This window comes from Tenrec ecaudatus, chromosome 9 (assembly GCF_050624435.1).
Source record: "Tenrec ecaudatus isolate mTenEca1 chromosome 9, mTenEca1.hap1, whole genome shotgun sequence".
Classification (NCBI taxonomy): Eukaryota; Metazoa; Chordata; class Mammalia; order Afrosoricida; family Tenrecidae; genus Tenrec; species Tenrec ecaudatus.
The window spans coordinates 43295374-43307061 of NC_134538.1; the positions used below are offsets into that span (position 1 = coordinate 43295374).

Sequence of the window (11688 nt, forward strand, 5' to 3'; positions counted from 1 at the left end):
GACAACAGCTCCCTCTGCTGGCTCAAAGCGTGCACTTCAAAGATAAATACATTTGTATTTACGTACGCAACTGGAATTTCTTAGCTTAACATTTTGCAGCAGAGGTTTACTTTATATTGAATGAATTTTCTTTTTCAGAAAAGACGGAAGATTTAGGAATATGAGGGCAAGTGGAATATTCTTTTTCCTTGGCTACTCCAGACACGAGTCTCAACAGCTCAGCAAGGGTTTCTAATATTCTTTGTAAAAGAACCAATTTTTCCCCTAAAAATGAAAAGTAAGTAGAAGATGTTTTCATTGAAAACATTATTTTGTAATATAAAGATGTCCCTCCTTTCCTTTGGGTCTAGTGTGCACAACGAAACCAGCATTCCACTGTTACTTTAACAAATAAGACGTTGAAACCCTTACAGAAATGATATTAACAATAATTATTTTAGTCCCAAAACACTCTTGTTCAAGATCAGAGGTTACAGTGACTGGAAATGACCTGCTCTAACAAAGAGAAAGTGTCCAAGAAGTCCTCTTCTTCAATTCCAAATTTTGTGTATTGATGGATGTAGGCTTTTGAAGCAAACACATTCCACGCTTTGCCGACAATCAGATCAAGTGGCTTGACTACGAACTGGCTGTTGCTGACCAATGTGGCAGACTTCTCATACTTGTTGAAGGCTCGTTGAGTTTTCCATACATTAAAAGCATCAACAGGTGCTAACCAGGAAGTATAGAGGGCTGGATCTTTCAATCCCCCCAGATCTGCACTTTGCACATCTTTGCCACGAAGGATGACCAAGTTAGCAATAGAAGTGTTCAAATGAAGCTCCCTGGTGAAAGGTGTTTTGCCAAGAGGAGGCAGTCCTGATACAGGTGGCCGTACTTGCCAGTTGATACCTTCTTCCACGTTTGCATTAGAAATGAGCATCTGTCTCAAATGCTTGAGGAGGCCTGCCCAAGTAAATGTGCTGTACGCCAGTGGGTTCTCAGACATCTGAGGAATGGTCCGCACACCCAGCATCTTGAATTCAGGGTGGGGAACAAGATTCTCCATTAAGTCTCCCAATTTTTTTTCCGGCTGACAGATGTTTATTACCGCCTTGGCACAGTCACTGATGGACGGGGACACACAGACAAGGCGGGCAAGGGCACCCGGCCCTCCCCCCCCCCTCAGCCCCCAGGGTGCTTGCACTCAGGCTGAGTGGGGGTGGGGACTCACAGGAGGGACAGCCATCTGAGGGACCCAATCAACCAAGGAAGTCGTTGGCAGGGTCAGAACACCCACACAGTCAGATGAGGCACAGTTTACAGAGCAGCAAGTTCAAAGCCAACCAGCGCAAAGAGGAGTCCCTCTCTGATCCTGGCTTAGCCACCACAAACATTTGCTGGCCAGGCGCCTCTCCACACAGCGGCAGCAGCGGCTCAACTCGCCTCCAGACTGTCCCTGGCCACCAGGTGTGGCTCAAGAACTGAGGCCTCGGCCAGCTGGGGTAGGACAATCTCACAGCAGGTGACCGGGCAGGTCACCTGGGAGACTTGTGTAAGTGGAGAGCTGAACTTGGTCTGCACCCTCACGGACTCCCGGGTGGACACACTGAGTAGCAAGCACCAAGGTGACAGCACAAGAATTCCCTGGGGGCTCTGAGGGTGTGGACATCGCAGCACTAGGGAATATCCCAGGCCAGCTGTCATCTCGGGAACAGGTGAAGTGGGGGAGGGGAAGGGGACCAGCCATCAGGGCTCTTGCTGGACCAGGGGATCTGATATAGGATGAACCACCGCCGTCGGTAGCCATCAGAGGCAGGCAGAGGGAGCTGGAGGTGCCAATTGTCTGAGGGGCCCTGATCTAATCGCTATGACAATTTAATTCTCTACCAGAAGAGGGGCTCTGTAGTGAAGCGTTTGGCTACCAACCAAAAGGGGGCTGGCTGGAGCCCACCCAGCGGCAATCAGCTTCCATAAAGATTTGAGCCAAGAAAACCCTAGGGGGCAACTCTGTCCCAAGGGGCCACTAGGGGTCAGAATCATCTGGACAGCATCTAAGAACAGGAACACGATGGACAGGGGTGTACCTGCATGTTAATTCCTATAAACGAACAGGAAACAGTAAAGCTTGATGAACACCTTCCTGGCCTGTAGAGCACCCAGCATGACATCCTTTCAACAAAACTCTAATTGGGTGACCGAATATCCCTTGTTATCGGATGTATACATAACCTTCTCCCTGGGGAACGGACAACAGAAAAGTGGGTGAAGGGAGACATCAGACAGTGTAAGACATGACAAAATAATAATTTATAAATTATCAAGGGTTCATGGGGGAGGGGGGATGGGCAGGGAGGGGAAAATGAGCTGATGCCAGGGGCTTAGCAAATGTTTTGAGAATGATGAGGGTAATGAACGTACAGATGTGCTTGACACAACTGATATATAGATGGATTATGATAAGAGTTGTATGAACCCCTAATAAAATGATTTTTAAAAAGAAAGGAAGAAAGGTTTGAAATCGCCAGTCACTGCGAGGGAGACAGAGGAAGCCTTCTATGCCCGTAAAGAGTCTTGTCTTACAGGGTCGCGGCGAGTCAGAGTTGACCAGATAGCAGTTACTGAGACTGGGTGCAAGAACAAGCTGGCTGGGAGAAAGTGACAAATCCTGAAAAAAGAATCCCTGCCTGGTCCATGTTGGAAAACATTTCCTTCTATTGAGATAGAAGAGAAGGGGCGGGGGGTGGGGGGTGGGGAGGAATCAGCCTAAAATGAAACACATTGATCTAATTCCACCATGTGAAATTTTAAAATGTGAAGTGTAAAATAAACTTTCTCAAAATATGTACCCCTGGACACATTGTCTGATCAAATACATTTGGAATTTCTGGATTAAAAAAGACTTAATTGATCCATGGGTCCTGCTGCTCCTAGGATGCCTCATTTTAATATGTATGTATATTTTGTTTCATTGTTTTCCTTTTTTTTCTTGCAGAAAAGTATACATATCTTCACCAAGCATCCAGCAGGAAGAAATTACAGAAGACAAAGAGCTTTGCCCATATTCCATATTATTAAAAGGCAGGAATTTAAGGTTTATTGAGTGAAGGGGTCTTGATGCCAGCCTCTGTAACTTCTTCTCAGTACCTGCTGAGCATAACGTAACCCCTCACCTTCTCAAAACCTCTCACAGACACCTTTCCTTTTATTCCCGTTGTAACAAAAATCCTCCTTTATAAAATACAGTTAGCCTAAGGGCGCTTCCTTAGGGTCTCTATGAAACTTTTGTAACTTGCTACATTGCTCAGAAGTAGGCAGGTTGCACGTGGATGGCCAAGTAAAAGGGTCCATAATACTGGGAGTTTTCTCTTAGTTACCAGACTATGAGTGATTACAATGTAGACCCTGCTACGTAGTTAGTCAATGAAGACTTCCCAAGACTGGCCCACGGCTCACAGGACCCTCTTGCTCTGTATGTTTTCTCCTGGGCAACAGTTGTTTCACGTGGATGACCTGAAACCCCAGGCAATATAAAGTATCTACATGCGACTCCTCAAAGTGTAAATTCCAAAGCCAAAAGTATGTATGAGGGGTATCCCCAAGAAAAAACCAACAGTACACATCCCATTAACCCCCTCGTCTCCCAACCCCCTCCCTCTGGCTCCTGTGAGCAACTCCTTCTGAATTAGTACAGGCACTGGCCTCACCTGGGAAGGTTCTCACTGGTCACAGTGAATTTTTTCCCTAAAAGCAGTTTCACTTGAACTTCATTTTTTTGTGATGGCCAATTTAAGAGAACAGCATGCAGCTCTGAAATCCCCTCCCCCCCCCGCTGAGGAAAAATGCCACAGAAACTGTTTTGATGTTGAACACAGCTTACAAGGACAGCGCTATGGGTGTGTGTGTGAAGTGTACAAGTGGTTTTCTCATTTCAAAAAAGATGAAATGTCCATTGATAACAAACCTTGTTTGGAAGGCCTGTCACCTTCCCCAACGGACAAAAATGTAGACTCCTGGTGCATTTGGAGTTCATTCCACCAGGTCAGACTGTTAATTAAGCTTTCTATGGGGGAAAAGATTGTGTAACAGTGCAACAAAAAAAGTCCTGATTTGTGACAGACGGGGGCTGGTTTTGCAACCATGACAATGCACCTGCTCAGGTAGCTATCTCAGTGCACCAGTTTGTGGAAAAAGCCAGCATGCCTCTCTTGCCCCACGGACCTTAATCACCTGACCTTGCTCTGTGTGACTTCTTTTTGTTTCCATGAATGAAGACGAACATGAAAAGCCAGTGACTTGATGAACGTAGACGTGAAGAGAAAAACGAGGGAGGTGCTGTTAGCCATCTAAACAGTTGAGTTTGAAAAATGTTTCCAAGAATGGAATTGCAGATTTGACAAATGTATTAAGTGTAAGCTTGTTCTGTTAAAAAATTTAAATACAGAGTTTGAAAATAATTTTTTGTTTTGTTTTTGCATACCCTCTTATATTCTCTCTGTATTCTGATTTCAAGCATAATACCACAAAGACATTCTATTTTGGACTGCTGTGGTTTCCTCACTGGGATACATTTGAAATCAAAACTTTCCTTTCTTCCTTTGACTTGGAGAGGGTAAATTGGCTGCACCCCTGCAGGAGAAAAACAACAACAACAACAACAACACACCAGCATTTCCGGTTGCATTCCTTTGACTGCTGTAAGACAGAAAAGTTTTTCCTATTATAATACAACTTTTGAATTCCCAGATATCAGGAGTAAACAGAATTAAAAAAATAGAACTACCTTAGGGAAGCTGTGAGATATATATGAATCAGAAACCACAAAATGAAACCTGCTCTGAAGCCATCTGCACCTGCTTCAGTATCTAAATCCTGGGTGGTCCTGTGCACCCCTTGCTGCCCAGCCATCCTTTCTGCAGGGTGGGTTGGTGTCTGGCTCTCAGACTTCCTCTCACTATGTACCTTGCACAGCAACACATGACCATGTCCTCAGCAGTCATGGAGCTCAGCTTCAGGAATAACTGAGTATTTGATGTGTCTGTAGTGATGGAGAGTTGGCTTTTGAAGGGCAGGTTATAATTTGTATTACCATCATAGCATATGAGTCCCACCCACTGAAGTCCCTTCCCGAAAGTGGCAGATGCAGGGCCAGCAGTGACTACTGGTGATGGAGAACCCAGAGACACTGCAGGTGGATTTGTACCCTAGTGCCTGAAGAATAAGTTGCATGTGAGTGATCCTTGCCATTATAAATAGAGAGGGACTGAAGTCAATCTCCCTGGTTTCTTCTGAGGCCACTGTAGAGTAATTATTTTGAATTTATCTGCCTGTTAGTCTGTGATGGAGAAAACCTGATCTCAGCGGTGTGAGGAAAATGTAAAAGGAAAGCAAAGTATGTCTAAGCCCAAAGTTCTCTTGTGTCAGCCCTTCATTGCTCTTTACCTGTCTTGGGCTCCAGAATATTCTGTTGTCTGTAAGTTAACAGGATGTAATTCTCTGAAAGGATCAGGGAATTTTCATTCCCTCACACTTTCCAAAATTCTTTTTTTCCTTTATCTTCAGACACCCTTTAAGCTACATCCTTAAATTCCTTGTGTTGCACGGTGGTAACAGAGAGGCCCCATATTGCACTGTCACTGTTGCCAGGTTACAGAAACAGGTGGATTCGAAAGATTCTAAATTTTATTTTCACATATGTGGGAAAGGAGACTGCGGGAGATAGTCATGGGGGTGTCTCTCTAAATGTTAGCCTCCTTGTCCCTTTGTGTATATAACATATATACACATGCTGGTGGGATAGCTCTTCAGTCAGACACAAATCATAGAATGACGGGCACAAACTGAGTGTGATAGTTAGGTTTATTGTGCAGACTAGGCCTCTGTAGGAACATGTGGACGGAGTTTAATCAGGTCACAGCTTGATTGGAGGGCGACCGAGATAAATACTTTCCAAGGCTGGCCTCCCGTTTCTCTTTCTCCCTGGTTATTGGACCAGCATGCTGTTGCTTGGGCTAATCCTTTGCCTCAACCATGTGCTGCACTACCTGTGGGCTGAGCCAACCTGTGGATTGTGTCTGTCGCCTGGCTGTGCATTGCTAGAACTTGAGGCTCCTTCGAGACCAGCTTTGCCATTCTACTGGTGGTGTTGCTGTTCAGAAATTCCTGGAGCTTGAGACCCCATTGGGGCCTGCTTCACCATGTTCCCACGCTACTACCTGTGGCGGCCCCACCCTACTGTCTGCTGTCAGTGGGCAAACTCTACCTGTCTTGCCTGAGAGCAGATGCCGCTGTTTGCTTCCTTGACCTTGGACCTGCAGCCCTTGTGAATTGTAGGGCTATCAGTATATTAACTGTTCAAAGAAAGTGAGTTGAACTGAGCCCTCTGTACTGCTGTGTGGGCTAACTAGCTGTTATACTCCCTCTCACTACATAGATCTATCTATCTATCTATCTATCTATCTATCTATCTATCTATCTATCTATCTAATCACAAGTGTCCTGATTTTGTTTCTCTAGAGATCCCTGCCTAACACACTGGGGTAAATAAAATTTTGGTTTAACATGGATCTTGTGTTACAGAGCTGCCATTACATAGGAACCCTACATTTCAGAGGAGACAGGCTTGATTTGTAGGTCCTGGTTCTTAGAGAGAGTGTAATGTGATCACATGAGTTTATATAATCTCCGGCATGCAAACCATGGTAAACACATCCATAGCAGGAAGGGATTGTACTAGAGACATACACGTAATGGGGATGGGGATGAGCTAGGTGTATACACACAATAGGAAAGGGAGGGACTAGAGGTATACATGTGACAGGAAGATACATAGACGGTACATATGTAACAAGATGGATGGACTGTAGTCAAGGTGGCAGCCTAAACTTGGTCGTCTCTGAGCTGGCTTGACCTTAGGTGTCTTTGAGTTCTCCTCCAGGGGAATCATCTATGATCCTTATCAGAAGGGAGTGGGCTGTACTTAGGGTGGGGCAGACAATAGGGTCTGATTGCTTTTGATGACAGACACCCTTCAGGCAGATAGCCTTCAAGCAGTTGACCTGCAAGCACCTAGTAAGTGACCATGTGTTTGCAAACATCTCCTTAAATTTGGCATTATTATGGGAGGACATTGAGGGGAATGACTTACTTTTTAGGAGAATGTTATTGGAACATATCTCCAGTTTACGATTGTGAAGGTTCCCTTCTCAGAAGCCCTGGCCTCGAAGACCCCTTAACATATGAATGTTGAGAATTTGTCCGCATGCACTCTTTCCCAGGTTCTGTTTCCCACACAAGTTCACCTGTATGGATTCAAAACTTAAATGTCCCTAACACTCAACATAACCCTAGGTCTAAACCGAGCCCTACCATTACCCTTAAACCTAAAGCTACCAGTAACCCTAACCCTAAACTCAAGCAAAGGTCTAATCTTTTTTTAAAAAATCTTTTTATTGGGGCTCATAAGGCTCTTATCACAATCCACACATACATCAATTGTATAAAGCACATCTGTACATTCTTTGCCCTAATCATTTTCAAACCATTTGCTCTCCACTTAAGCCCTTTGCATCAAGTCCTCTTTTTGACCCTCCTTCCCTGCTCCCCCCTCCCTCATGAGCCCTTGATAATTTATAAATTATTATTTTGTCATATCTTGCCCTGTTCGACGTCTCCCTTCACCCCCTTTTCTGTTGTCCGTCCCCCAGGGAGGAGGTCACATGTAGATCCTTGTAATCGGTTCCCTCTTTCCAACCCACTCACCCTCTACCCTCCCCGTATTGCCCCTCACACCCCTGTTCTTGAAGGGATCATCCGCTCTGGATTCCCTGTGCCTCCAGCTCCTATCTGCACCAGTGTACAACCTCTGCTCTATCCAGACTTGCAAGGTAGAATTCGGATCATGGTAGTTGGGGGTGAGGAAGCATTTAGGAACCGGAGGAAAGCTGTATTCTTCATCAGTGCTACATCGCACCCTGACTGCCTCATCTCCTCCCCTAGACCCTTCTGTGAGGTGATATCCAGTGACTGACAAATGGGCTTTGGGCCTCCACTCTGCGCTTCCTCCTTCATTCACTGTGGTAAGATGTTTTTTTTCTGATGATGCCTTATACCTGATCCCTTCCACACCTCGTGATTGCACAGGCTGGTGTGCTTCTTCCATGTGGGCTTTGTTGCTTCTGAGCTAGATGGCCGCTTGTTTACCTTCAAGCCTTTAAGACCCCAGACGCTATCTCTTTTGATAGCCAGGCACCATCAGCTTTCTTCACCACATTTGCTTGTTCACTTGCTTTGGTTTCAGTGGTTGTGTCGGGAGGGTGAGCATCATAGAATGCCAATTTAATAGAAGAAAGTATTCATGCATTGAGGGATGCTTGAGTAGAGGCCCAAGGTCCTTCCACCACTTTAATACTAAACCTATAAATATAGGCACATAGATCTATTTCCCCACCCTCATATATATATTTGCATATGTACATATCTTTGTCTAGACCTCTATAAATGCCCTTTGCCTCCAAGCTCTTTCCTCTACTTCCCTTGACTTTCCTCCTGCCCCACTATCATGCTCCATCTCCACCTGGGTTATAGCTATATCTCTTCGTTGCCTTACCCTTGATCATTCCTTACCAGGCCTCCCCCTCCCACCTCACCAACAATTTGGACCCTTTGTTGTTCCCTTGTCCCTGGGTTTGTTAACCCCACTTCCTTACTCCCACGTCCCCCTATCCCAAGTCCCCCCGGAACTGTCGGTCCTGTTGTTTTTCCTCCCGATACTTCATCCTGCCTATCTTATTTAGACAGACCTGTGGAGATAATAACATGCACAGAAACAAGACAGAGGAAAGCCAAGCAACAGTATACAACAAAACAACAACATCAAACCACTGACAAAGAACAAAACAAAAGACATCAAGAAAGAAAAGCTTGTAGTTAGTTCAAGGATTGCTTGTTGGCCTTTAGGAGTGTTCTCCAGTCCAGTCTGTTGGGGCACCATGCCCTGGCCCCAAAGTCCATTTTCAGCATTCCCTGGGGACCTTGTCGCTCCATTCCCTTGTTGTTCTGCTGCACTCCCCCAGTGCTTTGTCTCGGTGTGGTGGGATCAGTTTTGGCACAATTCCCACACTGTGTCTCCAATGCTATCCCCTGCAGGGCCATGGGTCAGTGAGGGACATCATATCTCATAGTGGGGCTGGCCATGTGGTTGTTCAGTTCTTTTGCTTCATCATTTCTCCTACCGCTTTTGCTTCTTTTGTTCTAAAGCAAGTTTCAGAGATTCTTCTGACATCTGCTTTGATCTTTTCTTTCTTTTTAATGACTTTTCCAGTTCTGTATGTGTGATGGCCTTGATGCCATCTCACAAGTTGTGTGGTCTTCTGTCATTAGTATCCAATGTGTTGAATCCATTCTTGAAATAGTCTTTGATTTAAATAGAATGGATTCAATACTATAATTTGGCTTTCCTGACTTGTTTTGATTTTGTTTAAGTTCAGTGTAAACTTCCATGAATTGTCCATATGGAAGTTCCAACCTAAATTTAGAGACTGTTTCAGGAATAAGTTTGATGTAGTTGGCCCCTGATTTTATTCAGACAGATGATATTGAGCCCTTCCATTGTCTCTTTCCACAGATGTAGTCTACTTGATTCTTGTTTATTCCATCTGGAAGAACCCGCATGCATAGCTGTCATTTATGTTGTTGAACAAAAGTAATCGCAGTGAATAAGTGATTGATCTTATAAAGTTTTATCATGTGCTCTCTGGCATAATTTCTATCATCAAGGCCTTATTTTTAAACCAGACTTGGTGGTGTAGTGGTTATGTGTTGGGGTGCAGTCCACAAGGTTAGCAGTTCAAAACCACTAGCTGTCCCAAACAGCAGCTTTAGGCCTTTCTCTTCTTGTAGAAAGAGTTATAGTTTCAGAAACCCACAAGGAGAACTCTACCCTATCCTAAGGGTTACTATGAGTTGGCATTGACTAGATAGAAGTGAGTTTTGAGTTATCCTTCATCTTTGCTTGCCACATTTACATTCCAATAATCAATAATTACCAACATATCTTGATTGCAACTTGGATTAATGTCAGATTTATTAAACCCTTCAGGCATACTTCCTGGTTTCCTGGAGCCCAAACCCCAGTGCTTTCTGAATACCTGCACAGTAAGTTAAAAATTACATAGCTCTTTAACAAATGGAAGCGCACATAAATTCACCCAATCCCTTGTCTTACCTCACCATTTTTTGTGAATATGTATAAATTACCTCTCTGTTTCCCTGTAATTCTGAAAATATCTAGGTATTTAAAGAGCCTAGGAATCTTCTTGGATCCTTGCTCAGGGCTTCTCAACAAAGTTATTTTCTTTCTTTCTTAAAAAAGATAGTATATCTAGAGATTGGATTTCTGTGCACATTATGGGTAGGGACACTTTTTGGTTAATTTACAGCTCAGTAAAACCAACTGACAGACAAGTAGTCTAGTGAGGGTGATAGTGTTGTTATTGTTGGGAGGTGCCATTGAATTGGCTCCTACCCATAGTGACCCTATTCAAAACAGAATTAAATGCTGCATGGCCCTGTACTGTCCTCACAATTGATCCTACGCCTGAGCGCATTGAGACAACTACTGTGACAATACCTTTCCTTGAGGACCTTGCTCTTTTTTGCCATCCCTCCACGTCACTCAACATGATGTCCTTCTCTAGAGCCTGGTCTCTCCTGATAATATGTCCAAAATATGTAAGATGAAGTCCTGCTATCCTTGCTTCTAATGAGCACTCTGGCCTTATTTCTAAGACAGGCCCGTTTTACCTTTTTTTGGCCATAGTGCTTTCAATATTAGTTTCTAGCACCACAATTCAAGTTCATCTATTCTTCTTAGTCCTTCCTTATTCAGTGTCCAACTTCCACATGCATATGATGCAGTGGAGGGTACCATGGCTTGGGTCAGGCACCTTAGTCCTTAAAGAAACATCCTTGCTCTTCAGTACTGTAGCAAGGTTTTGTGCAGCTGATTTAACTACTGTAATACATCGCATTTATCTCTTGCTGCTGCTTCCACGAGCATTTATTGTTGTTCCAAGTAAGACAAAATCCTTGACAATTTCAACCTTTACTCCATTTATCAAGATGTCACCTCCTGGTACAGTTGTGAGGATTTTGGCCTTCTTTACACTGAGTTGCAATCCATACTGAAGGCTGCAATCCTTGATCTTCATCAGCAAGTGCTTCAGTTCCTCCTCACTTTCAGCAAGTAAACGTGTGTCATCTGCTTATCCAGGTTCTTAGTAAGCCTTCCCCCAATTGTGATGCTGCACTCTTCTTCATAAAGGTCAGCTCTCCGGATATTTGCTCAGCATGTAGATTGAACAAGTACGGTGAGAAGAGGCAACCCCGCTGCACAACTGTCCTGATTTTAAACCATGCAATATCCCCTTGACCTGTTTTCACACTGCCTCTTGATCCACGTACAAGTTCCACATGAGCCCAATGAAGTGTTTTAGAATTCCCATTGTTTTCAAGGTTTTCCGCAGCTTATTATGATCCATGAAGTCAAATGCCTTTTCATAGTCAATGGAATGCAAGTAAGCATCTTTCTGGTATTCTCTGCTTTGAGCCAAGATGACCTGACATGAGCAATGTGATCAATATAGAATAATAGTGTACTGAAAATTAAGAAGGATATCCATGCATTACATTGAATAATGTTATGTACAT

At 44.1% G+C, this 11688-nt stretch overlaps 1 pseudogene; it reads right to left on the bottom strand.

The window, feature by feature from the left end:
• Positions 1-447: 447 nt before the first annotated feature.
• On the bottom strand, positions 448-3137 carry LOC142457271 (tubulin delta chain pseudogene; annotated as a pseudogene).
• Between the last annotated feature and the right edge of the window lie 8551 nt (positions 3138-11688).